The sequence below is a fragment of the Carassius gibelio genome, chromosome B25 (genome assembly GCF_023724105.1).
Source record: "Carassius gibelio isolate Cgi1373 ecotype wild population from Czech Republic chromosome B25, carGib1.2-hapl.c, whole genome shotgun sequence".
Lineage (NCBI taxonomy): Eukaryota > Metazoa > Chordata > Actinopteri > Cypriniformes > Cyprinidae > Carassius > Carassius gibelio.
Genome location: NC_068420.1, coordinates 12004439 through 12023473, shown reverse-complemented (window position 1 = coordinate 12023473; position 19035 = coordinate 12004439). Strand labels below are relative to the sequence as shown.

The window sequence follows — 19035 nt, the reverse complement described above, 5'->3', positions numbered from 1 at the left end:
CTGCTTGGTCTAGCTGGTTTAAGCTGGTCTCCCAGCCTGGCCAGTTAAATAAGTGTTCAAAACCCCTCTAAAATCAGCCAACCAGACCAAACCAACCAACTTAGGCTATAAATATGTTCAGTAAGCCTTTGTTTAGCACACTAAAAGTTTAGCCTTAGGGCAGGCATTGAGGAAGGGAGATGTGTAACATTTCATGTGTAACCAGCACTATCAATTAAAAAAGAAATATATTTAAACATTTTCATTTAGCTTTTGGTTAGCATGTTAATAACTTTGCTTATTAGCTTAGCATAGCATTAACAAGAACTGAGGAAGGTACTGGACTCTAGGAGATTCTTCCGTTTCCAAATGTGCTTCAGTCCAATTTTAATTGAATGTGGTAAACACATTATGTGTATGTAAATAATGCAACTGAGTGACATTTTTATAATGCTGCTAATTCCTGATGTTGTTGTACGCCACTTTTATTCTCAAAATTCAGTCCCTGTGCAACCAGCCTCTTCAAGATTATTCCAGATGATTCAACTCTTCTGCTGTCAGCACATCATCCTCAAACTCCCGCTAACTTCACTAACACCACGACTCATGACTCAAAATAAGGCATGACAACCGGAAAGCAGCGAGATGCTAAAAAGAGCAAAGAGAGTGGGTGCTGGAAGAAATGCCCCACTTGGAAAAAAAAGAAGAAAGGAAAAGAAAAAGATGCATCGAGACTCCCTACAAATAGGTAATACTGAGTGAAAAAGGATGGAATGGGAATAGGGAGGAGGGAAGAGGGGCTCGACTGATTCATCCGGTTTCATAGGCAATTTATTTTGGTTCAGTGAAATAACAAACTCTCAAAGGGGGAAGCTAAGGAGAGAGAGTGAACATAATACAGGCCAGATATGCCTGATGACGTCAAAGCGGAAGCGAGCTGGATTCTCCATCTCAAATAAAGTAGGACAAAATAAAGGGACACGTAGTTGTCAGACATGACATCCTTGAGGAATCCCTTCCAAGCCAAGCAATGCCGTTCTTGAAATTTGAATGTGAAATTTTGACGCCAGGGTAAGGGTTTAAGTACCCACTGAGTGTTATATTATCTGAAGACAATAATGCATCAACCTGGAGTTCTCTTTTATAAACAGAATCTGTCTGCTTTCGACTGCGCAATGCGGTTTACATATGGCGGCTTGCGATGATTGGCGGCTGTGAATATTCACCGATTTTGATGTTTTTGAAGGGAATGTGGGAGGGTTATGAAATCCAGCCAGCCCACCGCCCATTGATAAACACTAGGAGGGATTCTCAGGCAGTTATGCAAGACATTAGTCATCCTGGCATGATTCATTTTGTCTCTCTCTCTTCTCACACTCCCCCGTTCGAAATCTTCTTCCGTTATTATTATTTTTTTATGAGACGGAGGGTGTGCTGACCTCTTTTTCAAAAGGATGCTATTCTGGGTCAGCAGAGGATAGGCCGGTCAAATGCCCGTTCAGCGAGAGGGGGAAAAGGTTTATCTGTGCTCATGTACTACTACAAACATGATTCTGATTATAATGAAGCATGTACAGGCCAAACACAGGTTTAAACATCACAAGATGTCTTCCTTTATGATGGTTCTCAAGTGGATGATTGTATAAAATATATCCATAAAGTAATTTTCATCCATAAATTAATTGATCCATTAAAATACAAAAACACCAAAAGTCAAATATTACTGACCCCAATATTTTGAATGGTAGTGTATTTTAGTTATTAATTTAAACTATAATAATTTAATACAAAAATATATTTCTGGATTTCAATTTTAAATATATACATTTATTCCATGCTATTAAAAGCCCTCTAAAAAGGGATATCAGGCACTGGTTAAACCCACACTGTAAAGAAATATGAAGTTGGTTACTCAAGAATAAACAGCTACTTTTGAATATCGATGGAGAAAGATTTTGTGATATGATGTAGTTATTGGCATCTAACAACAGGTCAAATATTGACCCATTGGTTGAGATCCAGTGCTTTATGATCATCAATCTCTGCTTCATTAGAATTCATAATTCATCCTTTTCTCTGACGGATGGTTGATTTTCTGGCTCATCAGTGGATCTATTCTTAAAAAGAGGTCTTTTGTCACAACATAAAATAGTTATTTTTTTATGCAATGCCATTCACATATGTACACTGTTTTGTCTGTAGGAGTTTATACACATGTTCCAGAATTTTCTTTGTTAGCGCTGTCTGTCCTGACAACTACAGCACAAAAAAAAAAAAAAAAACCCAATCAAGACTGCACCTTATTCTCTGCACCCTGAATCAATGACATCATCGTGCTGACGTCAAGCCCGAGCCACTGCACTGGCATGTGCTCTGCCCCCCTTTTACGAAACGACCGGTCCTAAAAAAACTTGCGCATGGAAAGACTTTCCACAGTATGCGTTTAACCATTCTCAGCCAATTTAAACACACAACTTCAGAAATGTGCATCAGATCCATTTCTGCACACCAACCTCAATTTGTGGGATCTTTGTCAGAACGAGTGCACGTCTATATTTCATTGCAGCCCGCAGAACTTTGCCTTTGTACTGCGGTGCCTTTGCAATGATGTCATTATCTCCCTCCTCTTCCTCACCGCTGATGAAGATGGGGGTGTGGATGGATGAAGCTTAGCTTAGTTTTCGCTGACCCCCGGTGCAGGCCGGGAATGAGAATAGAGAGGAAATTATGAATGAATCAGCAGCCATTCTTAATCTCATCTCTTCTTTCTATCTGTCCCCCACCTCCCTCTTTCCTTCCATCATTTCAGTGAGAGAGAGCGAGAGCAGGGCTGTTGCCGTGCAGATTATGTGCTGTAATCCTCAGGCAGGGTGAGTGTGAATGACAGAGTTCCCTTGCACCCCCCTCTTCCTCTACATCAAATGGGAGGCTGGATGTTTCAAGCTTGCAGCACATGTAATGGCGACAGAAGCCACTAATTCCTCCAGCCTCCCTCCCTTTCCACAGCGTGGAGGCTGCTGGTCCCTGAGCTTCAGCATCCATTCAGGAAAAAGCCAACCAGAGGGGGAAGGGGTGGCTCATATACCGCAGCATGTGTGTGAGAGAGTCGCATTGTGAATGGAAAGGTGTGTGTGAGAGGCAGGATTGTGCGCCATTCACAAGTGAATTGAGAACTCATTTGAATCCAATTTAAATTGTGGATGCAGAACTGTAGCTGGAATTTGAATCTGGAAGCTTACTGAAGGAAATGTCAAGGTCTCATATATATATAACCTGTGGTTGCATGCAAATTCAATTTCCAACTCATGACTGAAAGGAAGTCAGCCAACGGAAAAGAGAGAGTCTGTGTAAAGAGAATGTGTCTAGATTTAGACCTCTTTTTCTTCCTTTATAAAGCAGAGCTAAAAATAATCCCTAATGGATTCAGCAGATATTAGCATTGAGTGTGGCAGATGAATCAAAAGAATGAGCGATGAGTGCAAGCATAATGAATGAAAGCAGGCAGACAAAAGAAATGGATGGATGAAACACACAATGACAGATTTTGCTTTTTATAGATAGTAAACATCCTGACATCCATTTTACATAATAGTACACAACGATTCCCTATTTTGATTGGCTATGCAATATAAATTAGTTATAGGGATTTTACAGTGAATCTTTTCTGTGATGATAAGTAAATTTTCTTAAGAGTGAGTGATTTATTAATTCAGTCGGAGATTAGTAACTGAACCAAAGCATTCAAAATGCTGATTCACTGCATGAGTCGTTTAATCAGTCACTCAATTGATTTGTTCAAAAAACTGGAATGAAACAAAAAAACTTTCTTTTTAAGTGAGTCATTGAATCATTCACTCAACTGATTTAATCAAAAACAATTAATTTAAGAACAAAATACCACTAGGGCCTTTCAAACTGATTTAGTTTCATAACTAAATGTACAGTACTAAAGTACTGGGATGATTTTGCGTGAACTATTTCCCAATACCATTTACAGGGTTGCATTCGCACCTAACATGTGTACTAGGACATGACGTAATACGGTTGACAGCGATGTAATTTGTCCGTGCCGTTCAACAACGTAAAAAAAAGAATAACGTTAACAACAGGAGGATGGAGGACGCTGTGATCGGAGCTGTGTTTTTGTTGTGTCTCGCGCGTTTCACAATAAGGGACATGGAATGTCGACATATACGTACAGTGATCGGAAGAACGGGAAGGAGGATAAAAGATCAACGACAACTAGTGCTACATTTGCTACAAGTGCCTGCACTTCAGCATCCGTATATTTATCGCTGTTCATCATACTTGCGAAATAAGTTGACACAATGTTACAGTATGTTACACATCATTTTAAATCATGGCAGGTGAGGGTGTTTTCAAACACTTCTGGCCAATCACTGTCTATTTACGTCACGGGTAGTAACAGTTGTGCTGGTTAGACCCTGCTCCGGAGCAGAAGCTAATTTGGTTCTCGAAAAAGGCGATCCGGTACTAAAATCCCACCCAGTTCCTGTGATGCGAAAATGCCCAAAAGAGGGTAGTTCCACAATTAGTTCTGGTACTACGAAAATGTTCCTGTGGTGCCAAAAGCCCTTATGTTGCATGGAGGCATGCATTGGCATTGCTCAGAACTATTTTTGTTGACAGAGAAAAAAACAGACCATAAAAGGCAAATTAAAAAAAGGATGATAACTATACCGATAATTATAACGATAACTAATTGGCCCCCACACCAACAGACAGTAGAATTTCTGTTGTCTGTTAAGTTTTGTTGTCTGGACGCTTTAAATGCTCAAGACAAGTTTGGTTCTGATTGGCTGTTTAGGCCAAAAGAAGGACTGATAATTATTAAAACTATGAAGTTTTAATAATCATTCTAATTCTATTTAAAATAGGGAGGTCTACACTACAAATTCAATGAAAATGACAAAAAGTAAAAAAAACTGCTTTTCTGAAATTGCTTTTCACCAAAAAAATAAAAAAATCCATCACTAAACTAAACAGTTGATGGTAGCCATGAACTATGGAAGTCAATGGCTACCATCAACAGTTTGGTTAACAACATTCTTCAAAATATCTTATTTTGGGTTCAATAGAAGAAAGAATCAAACGGGTGTTGGGTTTCATTTTAGGGTGAACTATACCTTTAATATTAATGTTAACACATTCTCGTAACTCTTGGTTGGAAACAAGTCTGTTCAGTCAGATGCACATTGGTAAAAACAACAAAGAGAATCGTTTCAACAGCAACCAAGCTTTCATTCATCCTGGGGTGAGAAAATAAGTGAATTTTGTGCATGATATATGTTTCTGTTTCACTAAATATGCAGATTTCCAAAAAAGGCTAGTCGTTCAGTGATCTAATGCAGATGTAATGTAACACAGATGCATTGGAATCTATTGCGTCTTTGAGAAGTCGTACTGAGACTTGAACAATTTGTGCATTCTTGCTGCATGAAGCAATATAAATTCAGCGATCCACTGTATGATTCATAAGCAAATAAATCAGAGGAAAAGCACATTTATCCCCTCAGTTTTTCGTCACCTACAAACATTCATCTCCATGTCCTTGTGACATTATACCACCAGTGTGTTTCTTTATAAACCAACACAGAGTAATAGAAACGTAATTCAGAGCACAGATGCTGGTGGCAGCGATGACATCATCCCTCGCTAATCCCACTTCCTCTCAGTATGTCATTAAGAGCCAGTGGCCAATGACCCCTCCGTGTCACTATTGACTGTCCACTCTGTGTTCACAGGAAGCTAATTGGCCGGATTCGGTTGAACAGACATGTTATCGGCCTCTTCCTGTTGGACATATAACCGTACTGGAGATTAAGCCCAGATGTTGTGTTCTTTCAGAGGTCTTTGTGGTGACCTGGAGAAAGACAGAATGGTGTAGTTACTTCATCTACCAGCAGAGGCTAATTGGACTATAAGATAAATCTTGAGCTTTATACATAATGTTAAATATTCACCAAGAGCTAATCCTAATGGTTAAGCGTTCATGTGAAACGTCTGCGTTTTTTCTGCAGCTTTTGGTCCATTTCATTCATTACAGTCAGCTGTGTAAATCCATTCATGGGTTACCATGGATATGTCTGTCCCAAGGTTGATGATGTCAGGAGTTTGCATTGGTGCATAAGAAGAGACATGCTACCATCTGCTGGACAAACTGCACTTGATGATTAAATAAGGTCAATTTACTGTACACTTGAAAGAAATTGAATTCAGTTATGGAACTTTTTTGGATTTTTTTAAATCATCTAAATTATAATTTACATTTTAATGATCAAATAATCTATCGTAGATACAATAACATATTGTAATCTTCAAAACAATCACCAACATTTTCTATGTAGGTCCCCATCTGTCGGTCACTACGAGTTATGTTGACATTAAGGGTTTACTTGGGAGCCCCAATCATCTTTGACTTTAAGAGGAAACAGTAATGAAATTTGGCTTGGGAATTTTGCATGCTGAGCCTCTCCAAGAGGGTCTCTGTTCCCTCCATGAGGCGCCAGTCAGAGATGATTGGGGCTCCCAAGTAAACCCTAAAGTCATCACAACATAACGTCTCCATTCCTTTCATCACAGAACAAGGGCTAAATATGTAACAGAGACGTTTTAAATTTACCTTTTTGATACTGTTCCTTTAAGGAATTACTAACTTCAAGCTGAAACATTCAGTATTAATTTTCTCCTGCAAAATCTTCCCATGATAAAGTTACTGTTATGTAGTTTTATGCATAGAACTATTTTTCCCGATTTTAATAATTAGTTGTTTTAAAGGTGTGAATTTTGGGGGTAAAATTGTTCTAACAAAACAATATCACAGTATCACAAAAACAGCATGTGAAACTGCGAAAACAGAGCATATGTAGTCTCCAAAAAATATAAGAATAAATAAAAATGTATTTTAAAAATCCAACAGGAAAATAACTGACAAAATAATAGTTTAAATGGGAATTTATGAGGCAAAAATGAATATGTTTTTCTCTTATTCATGTCTAAAGTAAAATAGCTGAACAGATTTTTATAAAGCATTATACTTTATTATTCTCTATTGTATTGTTGGATTATATTAATTCTGAATATAACCACTATATTACCCTAGAATTATGTAATCATGTAAAACCTGATCTGGAGCAATATGGACGTGCAATGAATGTTTAAAACAGATGTTCTATGAAACTGTCATTACTTATATTTATGAAGCATAGTTTAAGATACTGTGGCCCGCATGTCACTACATGCAAACAATTCCACCGCAAATATGTCATAAATCATCTGCAACTTATTTGAGCATGTTTGTGGGGATTTTAGCATTAGAAGTACTACAATCTGTCGTTTCCTTTCTACTTAAGTTCACCGACTTCTGAGATTCCCCACACAACCCCATTTAGCTTGAGGGCCTCTGAACTCCATCACAGCTTGTCTAAATGAAAACTCTGACCATTCCTGGCAGGTTGCATGAGAAAACATCAGTATTTCATTTCAGCTAAGATCACATTTGTTTAAGGGGAAATGGAATGGCGTGAAACAGGAGGAATACGTTTGGTCTTGCTTGATATGTTAGATTTCTTCTTAAATCACACTGATCTCCAGAGAGTGGAAATCAACTTCCTTAGAGTATTTATAGAGTGTTACATATCTATTTATGTTATTTAATATGTGTCACATAATATTCTATTCTATAGTATTGTCAGTCAGGGGATGTGAGTTTCGTGTGAGTTAATCTATGTCGAATTGCATCAATAAGGTATGACTGTCATGCTTGTATGACAGAGATCTGAACCTTTGATTTTGTTTGGTAAATGGTGTTTATGCAACGTCAGAGTCTAAATTGATTGAACTCTGTCTTTCAGGGTCGGGACTTATGGATGTAGTCTACTCATTGTCTCATAACCCCACTCTGTTTTAGTCAAATGATTCCCTCACGAGACCATATTGCTAGACTCCTTTTTTTCCTACTAGCCATTTTAAATTACTTTTTAAAATATATTAGAAAACAGTTATGTAAATACTAATTTTGGCAAAATATATGCAGCCATTGTGATCATAAGTGACTTATATAACATTATATATTCTTTCTGGTCCTCGAATTTGATAGGCTGAGAGGGGTGTGATATTCTAGTGATAACAGAACTCCGCTTGCTTTATTTCTCACAGGGAGTGGATTTGGCAAATGCCCAAATCCACTATAATTTTACAAATAATACTGTTTTTGTGTCACGGAATGTAGTTTTAAGAGTTTTTAGGTGACAGTTTAAACTAGAGATATAATAAATTTTGGGTAAATCTCGCAGGTATTCTTTGGTCTCATTAATTAATTATTTGCTCCAGAGCAAATCTTTCTCATGTGCCACGGTCCTCAGCCAGACACATGACTCCACAACACTCAGTCAAGCTGCTGATTACATACATGCTGAGTTCAAGGCACATGTGAGGCACAGCTCTGGTTTCCTTGACAGGTCAAGTATGCATCTCACTCAACAGGACCAAAAGCTTGACATAGTGTTGAGAGAGTGCCACAGACTCACCTTTTGAAGTAAATGCCAAAAATGGTTGTAAATAAAAAAAGCTTGATCCTGAGGAAAACAAAAACAGTCGTATTAAATGCTGTTTATTTATCTTCATTATATGTGTTTAAATGAAAAGCCCTACAATTGTTCCATGCTGGGCTTTGTTTTGTCAGTTATAGTCACTAGTTAGTTATCTGACTGTGAAACAATACTAGTGTGCATTGTTTTCATGGTGGATTATGGGTTAACAGAGGTTATCATATATCTTTGCTCATGCTTATTGAACAACAACGTCAATGTCACACGTCAACAAACTAACTGGATTCCAAACTTCCGAGGATCATTTTCAAATCATCATAACTATCTTGTCTTTATGGAATTATGCAGCACTGTATGAGTAATCCGAGAAGTTAGTAAGACATAACTTGTGGTCTTGAGAGGCCACATATGGTAAGTTTTAGTGAAATTCTTCTTGCCACCACATTATTAATATGCTTTAAAGTGCCAGTTTCCAAAAACACATAACTACAAAATCAGAAAAATGTCAAATGCAATGAAACTGCATCAGATGTTATACAGTCTGATTTCAATATGATAAGAATATAGAAGTAGTCTATAAAGAAGAAATATAAACGTCAATAATTTTACGAAAACTTGCCAACAGAGTGAAAAAAAAGACTGATAGCAAACCAGAAATAACAGTTTTCTGTTTACTAGACATCCTTAAAATAAACATTTTATTATTATTATTATTATTACTGAATATCACACATTTATTGAACTAAATAAATTATACATTTTATATATAAAATCCACCACTGTGGTGAGAAAATTATATTTACACATTAAGGATACATTTTCTGAGAATGAATCATTTTCTGAGAATATATAATAATTTAAAAGTTTTGTTTTTCTTTCTTTCTTTCTTTTTCATACATTTATGTAACATTACATCTTATAAAATATATAACAGATGAATGCACCTACCCCTCATTGTGTTTCACATGCTGTGAAGGAAAAGGCTGAAGGAAAAGACCACAAGAGTAATTTAATTACGAACTGAAAACAGATGTATAAAGGTCAAATGGCTTCTGGGGAAACAGTGGGACACCGTCTTCTTGTTGTTTCAGATAAACACACAATTTCTCACTTCATCCTTTCCTCTGTTTACTTCAAGTGCAAAAATCGCCACCATAGTCCAACAACCAACCCCACCCCCTCAGTTTTATGAAATATCTGTCATTAGCATGTGGAATTTCACGTCAATGAGTAAATAAACCCTTGATTTAACATTTGCATAAAATCTGCATCATTAGTAACCATTAGTGCATAAAAGCATGTAGCCTAGTTGCGAGTCTCTGGCTGCTTTGAAATAACACAAATGACTTAATTTAGTAGATTAATTAGTAAAACTATTCACGCACATTTCTTCTGGAGATAGAACCGACTCCGAATAATTTGAATGCATACAACAACCACCACGAGGAGGTGGTAAGCACAGTATGAGTTGCATAAACTGTTTTTGTCCTGACTTTAACCGCTAAATAAACCCCAGATATTTGCAGAATTTGTTTATTGTTTGCAAAGCCTTCGACAACATCAACAAATATGTTTTTATATTCTTAGTGACGGATTTGATGTCTTTGAAGTGACTACTTGTCTGGCGCACGCATAACATCACAGCTTGATCCTGAAGCATGGCACAGACAACAACATCTGAATGGATTTATATGCCTCGCGTACACCAAGATGGTGATTATTTTCGTGAGAAAACAGACTGTGGGGTTATAAATGCTGGCAAACCCCACTGTGATGATAAGTGGCAGTAGGTGGCAGTCTGTACCGTTCAGAAAAGGCTCACGTGTCTGTCGAGAGCCTGAGACGGCGTTGTTAAGGTAACGTAACGTAAACACTGTTGGAGTTCAACAGCGTTCAGAAGTCCTGAACAAAAAACAGAATGAAATGTATATTTACTAGGATTATTTTTTTATATTATATTTTATTTATATTTAATTTGAATATAAATTCTTGAATCCCATAATCTTTTCATTGGAACAACTTCGAAAACATTTGCATAAATATTTGCAGTTCCTTATCAAAGTAATTTGCTTGTCAGGAACTACAGTGACTAGATATATAATATGTTTGGCAAAATATATGCTGATACATTACTGTAAAATCATTTGGGCACGTGTATGACATTAATTAGGTCTTAACCAAAAAGTAACCATACGTCAGTAGCTACGTCTTTGTTGGACTGGAGAAGATGAGGTAGGCAATTTATTTACTGATTTTTCTTTTTCTGTATATGGCAAGCTAACTCTATCCATCTGTCTGTCTCTTTCTGTCAATTCTGTAAAAGCTGGAAATATATCTGTCATCATTTACTCACACTGATGTTGTTTCAAATCCTTGTGTCTTCCGTGGAAAACACAAAAAGATCTTATTCAAACCGCCTCAGTCACCATTTACTGTCATTGCATTTTTTTCTTTCCATTCAGTAACAGAAATGGTGACTGACACTGTCATTCTGCCAAAATAATCTTTTGTGTACCGAAAAGAAGGAAGGTCATACAGGTTCGGAATGACGTGAGGGTGAGTAAATGTCGACAGAAGTTTCATTTTTTTCAGGTTAACTATCCCTTTAATATACCATCAATCTCACATCATCATAATGGCTTTTTTGTTCATGCATGAATGAATCCTGATTCACTCATTTTAAAGAAACACTATGTATTGAATATGAACTCAGGGCATGTTGCTTATGAAAAGAAAAGGGCAGTTTCTTACAAATTGTTCATGCTTACATATGCGCTGGACCATAACACGCAAAAATAAATCACTCATTTGTTGTATCTATATCCCCTCGTGAGGTGCTCTGTCATGGTTTTTCTAAACAGTGGATCAACCACACACCGAACACTTTTTAAAAAGGCTTTTTATTGACTGATAAGTGCTTATTTGAATGAACTTCACATGGAGAATGAAGCACAAGAAAAAAGGAGAAAACTCATCGACTTGACTGAGCATGTAAGAAAGTAAGTATATTGAAAAGAGATATAAAGATAGAAGAGAAGAGATATAAGTGAAATAAAGATAGAAACGCGTGCCACCTAAAGAAAAGAAAAGAAAACATAATTCTCTGAAATAACACAATTTTTTCTTTTTTTTAAAGGGAGGTTGTGTCTCTTTTGACTCCGTTGAGGGGGAAACCGCAAAAAAACTGGTGAAAGGTGCTGCCATTTCACTTTTATTGGCTGTCAGCAGGACAGCGTTGGCTTATCATGTTAACATCCACCACAAATCAGCCTTAATGGGCTGAACTTTTGGAACTGAACAGATCTAATTACAGACCAAACTGTCATGTCTGAATTGCAGTTATTTTGAAATTACTGTAAGCAAGCCCTCCAATTGCTTAATTAAATGTTTCCTGTAATATTCCTGTCACAACGGTTAGAATTAACAGATAAAATATGATTTTCTGTATTATTGTAGCTATTTTATCCAGTGTAGCCAGTGTTCAGTTTAATGAGACTTCACTGTGACTTGAATTTTAATTAATATTTGAATAAAAAAAAATAAAATAATAATGTTTCATTTGGTAGTGCATGGTTGCCTGTATAGAACATAGTCCTGAGAACATTATGAGAAATGTTAATTAGAAGTATTTTTTCTTTCAGTACTGAAAATGATATAATTTTATATATATATATATATATATATATATATATATATATATATATATATATATATATATATATATTAGAGTAAATAAAGAAATGGACAGTTTTATCCAAAAATTATCACAATTTATATATGCTTATTAGATTATTGTGTTTTGTAAAGTGCTAACTTGCATTGGTTACCTTAAATAGTTATTTCTACCTGATTTAACCCATACATATTTTTATTATTATTATACTTTTTTATATTAATACATTTCTTTTTTTTTTTTGGTCATTGGTCCATATTAAGTAATATTTTTTGAGTGGAATAAAACCAGTTAATTTAGATGTTCACAAGTGATTTCAATACAAATGAGGACAAGGAAAAACACTGAAATAAAAAAAATAAAAAAAAATGTAACAAAACTGCTGCCAAAATAGTGTTCCAAAATGGCCACTTATGAGTTTCCATTATGTTTCGGACAGTTCCTTAGCAGGCAGCTGCCTATGTAGGGAACAAAGAAGCCCCCTAGGTTTAGAAACAGAGCTTTAGACATTGTAGATCTCCGTTATCTTGTTTCTTGGAAGGATTTAGTGGTCACTTTCCTTTGCTCTCTCACTTAACCTCAATTCTAAGTCTCTTAGAATATGTTTGAATAACCTCAGATTTCAGATTGCAGCCATGATCCTGAAAAGGTAATCATTGCTGACCCCTATCCCAACAGTCTGGAAGAGGTTCTGAACTCGAGGCCTGAAGGCAACCTTATCTACTCCATCAACAATCACCCACCCTGGTACCTCTGCATTCTTCTGGCTTTCCAGGTGAGAGACGACATGCAACAAATGTGGCTTAACCCCTGCAACATGTGAAGAGTCTTAAAGCACACATCTCCTAAGTGGACAGGACTCTCCTGATTTGAACTACTTACACAGGGGACCTTTAATGGGCTTTTAGGGTTAAACTGACAGCTTGAGGCTAGAGTTCTACTTAGCATGCCAACAAAAAGTGGATGTGTAATCATCCGGGTGAGTTGCCTTGAAGCAAAAAAACAGCTCACTGTGCATGCGTTTGATTATAGTTTGTTATAATTAGATTTTTTGTACTACACCTATGCCCAGTTTGGGTTTGTGGGATGTGTGCAAGTTTTTAATATTTTTGTTTTAGTATTGCCTTGAAGGGCACGATCAGGGTTACTAAAGATGAAGTTGAACTCCTCAATACCCAGGAATGCTGCCCTGATGCTTGGACAAACCTGATATCTCACAGATCTGCTTGTTTTATACATATCCAGTCTTTTTTTGAGTGTACAGAGGAATCATTGGCCTAATCACCTCTATATTGTTTACATGCAATGAGGCTAATTCTTTTGACCCTTTGACTTCAGGTGTTTTTTATTCCATGCTTCAATGTAAAATTGATTATGATCCTAAGTCATATTTACACTGCAAGTCCACAAATGCCCTGAAGCTGAGTAAATAATGGGGTCATTTTCATTTTTGGGTGAGCTGTCCCTTTGAGGGGCATTTATATTGGTGAAATATGAAATAAATTTTGCAGCCAAAAATGATTCATTGTCTGTTGTCAGTAGTAGTGTAGTTATGAAGTACAGCTCACACAGAAATCACTTTTAAACCAAGTAGTTTCCTCTTGGTCACATAGCAAATTCATATGACGTAAAAACTAGTGAACTCTGCATGAGGAACTTTTCCAGAAACTCCCATTTTGTGCAGATTGTTATAGAAAGGACTAGCAAATGCCAAACAACAGCAGATGTCATTGATGAGTGTCCCTTTAGAGTCGAAGTGATTTTGTAAACTTTTTGTTCATAGTAATTACTCTTGGCTCTTACAGTTTCCGTTTTGCAACTTTGTTGCATCCAATTGCAGGGCTCTGAACCAGTTCAAGGAACGAAAACGAAAATCGGAAATAAACTAAATTTTGACAGGAACAGAACCAGAACCAGAAACAAAATCAAATTTTATAGTTCCGAACAGAATCGAAAATTAAAAAATGTCCATTAAACGGCTAATAACGTTATTTTACCGTTCCATTTAATATTTGAAATTTGCTGTCAACCAATCACGAATTCTAGTAGTAGCCTACTATGCAAATGTGAAGCTGAAGCCAACGAGTGAAATCTCTGCTAAGCTGTGAACTCCTCATAGGGAAGTTGCAATGGCAATGCATCGCCCTTAGAGTTTATCTGAGGATAGTGAGATGAATTCAACAGGACTGAGTTTCCCAAAAGCTCGTAAAAACGATCGTACGACTGATCTTAATATTACGATTGTTTCCCAAAAGCATCTTAACTTAAGTAGCATTTGAAAATCATCGTAGATCTACAAGTGCTCTGGAGTAATCGTAAACCCCTAAGTGCATCTTAAGACAGATTTATGTGGTCAACTTTAGGACGACCGGCAGATTATACCTTTAATTTTATTCAAGTGCAATGTGATTATAATATAAGTCATTTATTGTACTTTATTGCACACTTTTTTACTCCTTTTTTCATTATTTTTTATTAATATGTAAATGAACTAATTAAAAAGGGCAGAAAAATAGAAATACACATATAAATTAAACGACTGAAAAATAAAAATAAAACCAATAAAAGAAATAATGTAGGGAAATATCCTTCATATTTTTGGGAAACAGACGTGAAACAATAACGAACGATCTTAAAATGACTTGTAGCACAAAATATTTTTATTTTTTATTTTTTTTTAACAATGCAGAAAACATTTTTAAATATCTTAAAAATACTTAAATGCCTTTAAAGTGTTGATAGATTTTTTTGGCCGAAATCTAGAAAAGATGATGCTGTATTGGCTGACTTAACACAGCAGGTTAATTATTGGCTAACGTTACCAGATCTCTCTTTCTTCCTTTTCTTTTTGAATAAAGAAAATGCTGTACTTTATTATTAATAATTATATTATTATTATTATTAGGAAAATTATAGGCAAATAAAATTGTTTTAAAAAAAAAATAACGTTATTAACTGGAATTTCTTCCACCCGAACCTGTTTCAGAACGTTAATAATATCAGAGGAACACAGGAACAGAAACATTAAAATAATGATTCTGCTCAGAGTGAATCATTGAATTTTTTATTTTTTATTTCAAACCCTTTCCTATTGTCTCTTTCACTCAAAATCACAAATTCGCATTAAAATGAATGACATGGTTGCTTTGAAAATCATCATGATCACCGTGAGCACCTCAAGGCTTTGCTTCCTCTCTAGACAGTGTTATTCCTTATTATATGAATCTGATGTTTAAGATGAGGGGAACATGAGTCTTCCACTTATTCGTCCGGATGACACATGGAGATCAAAGGCAACTGGGTGGGGGGAGAGAAAGGGCAGGAAGGTACACAGGGGACTTGCATCGACATGTGAAGTAAGATGATGTGCCGAGCGCAAAGAGAAGTACAAAGAAGAACCCTCCTCCCTCCAGCACGCTCACTTTCATCTCTCCGGCATCACAGAGGGGAGGAAAAAGCAGGGAGAGACCTGGTATTTCATGTCAGCGCAGACTCCCCAAGAGCCCCTAACTGGTTTCTGCTTTCATTACCACTGTTTTTACTCTAATACAATCCCCCTAGGCTTATGAAATTACATTAAATTCAAAACTGTTTTGCTGGCTCTACTTGACTTCTGGGAAAAGGCCGCTGTGAAGGCATAAGCCAGAACAATAAAACAACAGGAATTTAAGTGTGGACAAACAAGTTTATTTCCATGTTTTTCCTGCTGTGTAAATTCTCTCCTGTGCACAGTCTCCAGATCCGCCCCATAATCTCCTGTCAAAGATGCTGAGCGTCCAGCCAAGTTTTACTTTTCGGAGCCCGGCAAATTTATGAAGCTTACTGCTGAGAGTAAAAAGGGGCTATCAATTCACAACGGATAGGCCAACATCTGTCTTACATTTTTCGCACATCTCCCTGTCTCAGTCGGGCCACATTTAAGATTTGCTAAATATTTTGTGATCATCTGTCTTCCCTCATGTCTCGCCCCACTTAACGGGTGGTTTGTGATGAACCTAAGCCCGGTGTCATTACGTTAGCTATTCATTCCTGTTCCTTGCTTCACACAGCATTACATACTGGCGTTCAGTGGCATCCTGGCAATTCCTCTCATCTTAGCAGAGCTGCTGTGCATCAATGTCAGCTCATCTTATTCATCTCGGGCATGAGCACTTTGCTACAGATCACCCTCGGGACCAGGTACTGGGATAAGCATTCCACAGAGTGTGAATTATATACATTGCCAGAAGAAAAAGTGTGGAAATTTACAGTTAGTTGATAATTATTCTGCCGCTTTCCTGTTTTTCTGTATGCAGCAGCTTTAACACAATTGAATTCTATAAATTTCTATAGAATTAAAGGTGACTTCACCTGATTTAGTTAATACACAACCTAAAAAAAGACTGGTTTCAAGTATATTGAGCCCCACTGACTTTCATTGCATGGACATATTAAGGCACATTTATTTTATAGAAATACTGAATTATACAATACAGATTGTTTCATAGCAACTTCACAGAAATAAACAGGAAAGCAGTGGTGTAACATTTCAGCTTCAATTCTAGCACGTCTTTATCTCAAACAGCCCAGCATGGTAGTAGCAATGCCAAGGTCATGGGTTTGATTCCCAGGAAAAGCAGTGTGAAAAGTAAATGAGATTCAAGTGTCTGCCAAATGCATTCATGTAAGATTTCTGCTCTACAGAAGACATTTGTTATGATTCAGGTCAAGTCGGTTCAATTGTAGTGTGAATATTACGAAATGATTTTATCTAGCTATAATGCGGCTCTAAAAAAGACAGGTCATACAGGTTTGAAATGACATGAGAGTGAGTAAATAATGACAGAATATTAACACGAGTACCTTAAAATCATTTTGGCTCTGGTGTTTTTCAGCCAGAACATTTGCTTTTAATGATTTTTATAAGTCAATGAAAGGAATATTACATTGTTTCCTACAGTATGACTACTGCCAATGCTTTTATGATAAAACATAAAATAGGTTCGACGCAAAATAAACATCTTTACATCTTCTCAGGTTGCCGATCCTCCAAGGGGGGACGTTCCCCTTCATTACCCCGGCCTTGGCTATCCTTGCCCTTCCCAAGTGGAGATGCCCAAACACAAGGGCCACTTCTCGCCTCAATGCCACAGATTCTGCAGCGCTCCTCGTGGATGGCCATGAGATGTGGAAAGTCTGCATCCATGAGTTAATGTAGGAAATGTAATTTCAAAGCTAATCAAAATAATTGCAGCGTTCACTTTGTGCTGGAGTTTGAAACAAGTGTGGCTGTGAGTCATGTGTCAGAAGGAACTGTGAGTCACCAGCGACCGACAGACGATAATGATCCACTTTTTGCTCAAATTATACAGGGTGATCTCATTTGTATGCATATGGAAAGGGCAAACTTACATTTTTGTGAGTTTTAGAGACTTGCATATCTTAACAAAGCCTGGTTCAAAATAAAATTGCTAGAAGCTATTGAGAATACTCTCATTGAACTTCTACATTTATGCATTGGCGGATGCTTTTGTCGTGAATTTATGCATACACTGTTGATTTATTTACACAGTACAGTGACATTTTTTTTACGTTATTAATCATTGATTTACAGTTAATACAATAAAATTCATAAAAAGGATTCATAAATATTTGCATGTCTCTAAATTATTATATATATTATTGTTTTAGAACAGAAAAGATGCTGGTGATAAACTTTTTATTTTTTTATTTCCCTTGTTTAATGAATAAAACAGATGTTTTTTTCTCTGAACATTCTGACCTCTTCTTGTCTTCTCATAGATCTAGGGGGCCATTCTACTGGCCTCAATGCTTCAGCTTGTTCTGGGCCTGTCGAGTCTCGTGGGACTAGTGCTGAGGTTCATCGGGCCGCTGGCCATTGCTCCCACCATCAACCTCATCGGACTGTCTCTCTTAATCCAGACGGGGCAGAAGTCAGGAGCCCACTGGGGAATTGCAGCTTTGTGGGTTACTGTAGAGTTATGGGTAAATTTGAGAGCCGAGTCCATACGGTAATTTGTATTTCTGATTGTGTAGGTCTTCTGCAGACTATGCAATGCATGGATCCTTTAAAAACAAAACGTGTTTATCTGTAGAGATGAATCCTCTTTACTGTTTTCATTTACATGATAATACATCACTCAGATCCTTTGCTGAGAAATGTTGTTCATTACTCATCCTCATGCATTCCTAAGAGGATACATTAATGTTGATTAGGTTTAAGTGTCTCGTCCCTCAGACCCTCCCTGTCCATGTGCCTCTGCCAAAGGTTTAAGGCACATATGTGACCCTGGACCACAAAACCAGTCTTAAGTCACTGGGGTATATTTTTTGCAATAGCCAAAAAATCATTGTGTGAGTTAAAATTATCGCTGTGGAATTGTGACTGCACATCGGTGTAATAATTTAGGAGATGGATATACTGTGAAACTACATACATACAATATGTTATAACATTTGAAAGCACAACTGAATGTCTATGAAACGTCGTTCAATAATGCAAATTTGAAATAACGGCACCTAAACATTTGAACTAAGTTTTTATTGCAACCATATGTATTATGGAGGATGAGAAATTACTTACGCATAAATAAATGAATGAATAAATACGTAAATGCAAAAATAAATAAATGTAGAAATACATAAATAAATATATAAAGAAATTAATATAGAAATACATTAATAAATGTATGCATGAAAATGAACATTATTTTAGTGAAAGAGAACATATAGCAGTGTGGGCTGCTTTTAGTGTCTGAATTTGTTTTTAAATAATGAGGTCCAAGTTTAATAGCTTATATACAAAAAATGTAT

The 19035-nt window shown here is 36.6% G+C and overlaps 1 long non-coding RNA gene and 1 pseudogene across 1 annotated transcript; one reads left to right on the top strand and one right to left on the bottom strand.

Moving 5' to 3' along the window:
* Nucleotides 1–5105: 5105 nt before the first annotated feature.
* On the bottom strand, nucleotides 5106–8571 carry LOC128013718 (uncharacterized). Its single transcript, XR_008183391.1, has 3 exons — nucleotides 8529–8571; nucleotides 5964–6160; nucleotides 5106–5863 (listed from the first exon to the last, which is right to left on the bottom strand). It is a non-coding gene; the product is annotated as an uncharacterized LOC128013718 (long non-coding RNA).
* A 4264-nt stretch (nucleotides 8572–12835) lies between these two features.
* LOC128014536 (solute carrier family 23 member 1-like) lies at nucleotides 12836–18731 on the top strand (annotated as a pseudogene).
* The last annotated feature ends 304 nt before the right edge of the window (nucleotides 18732–19035 follow it).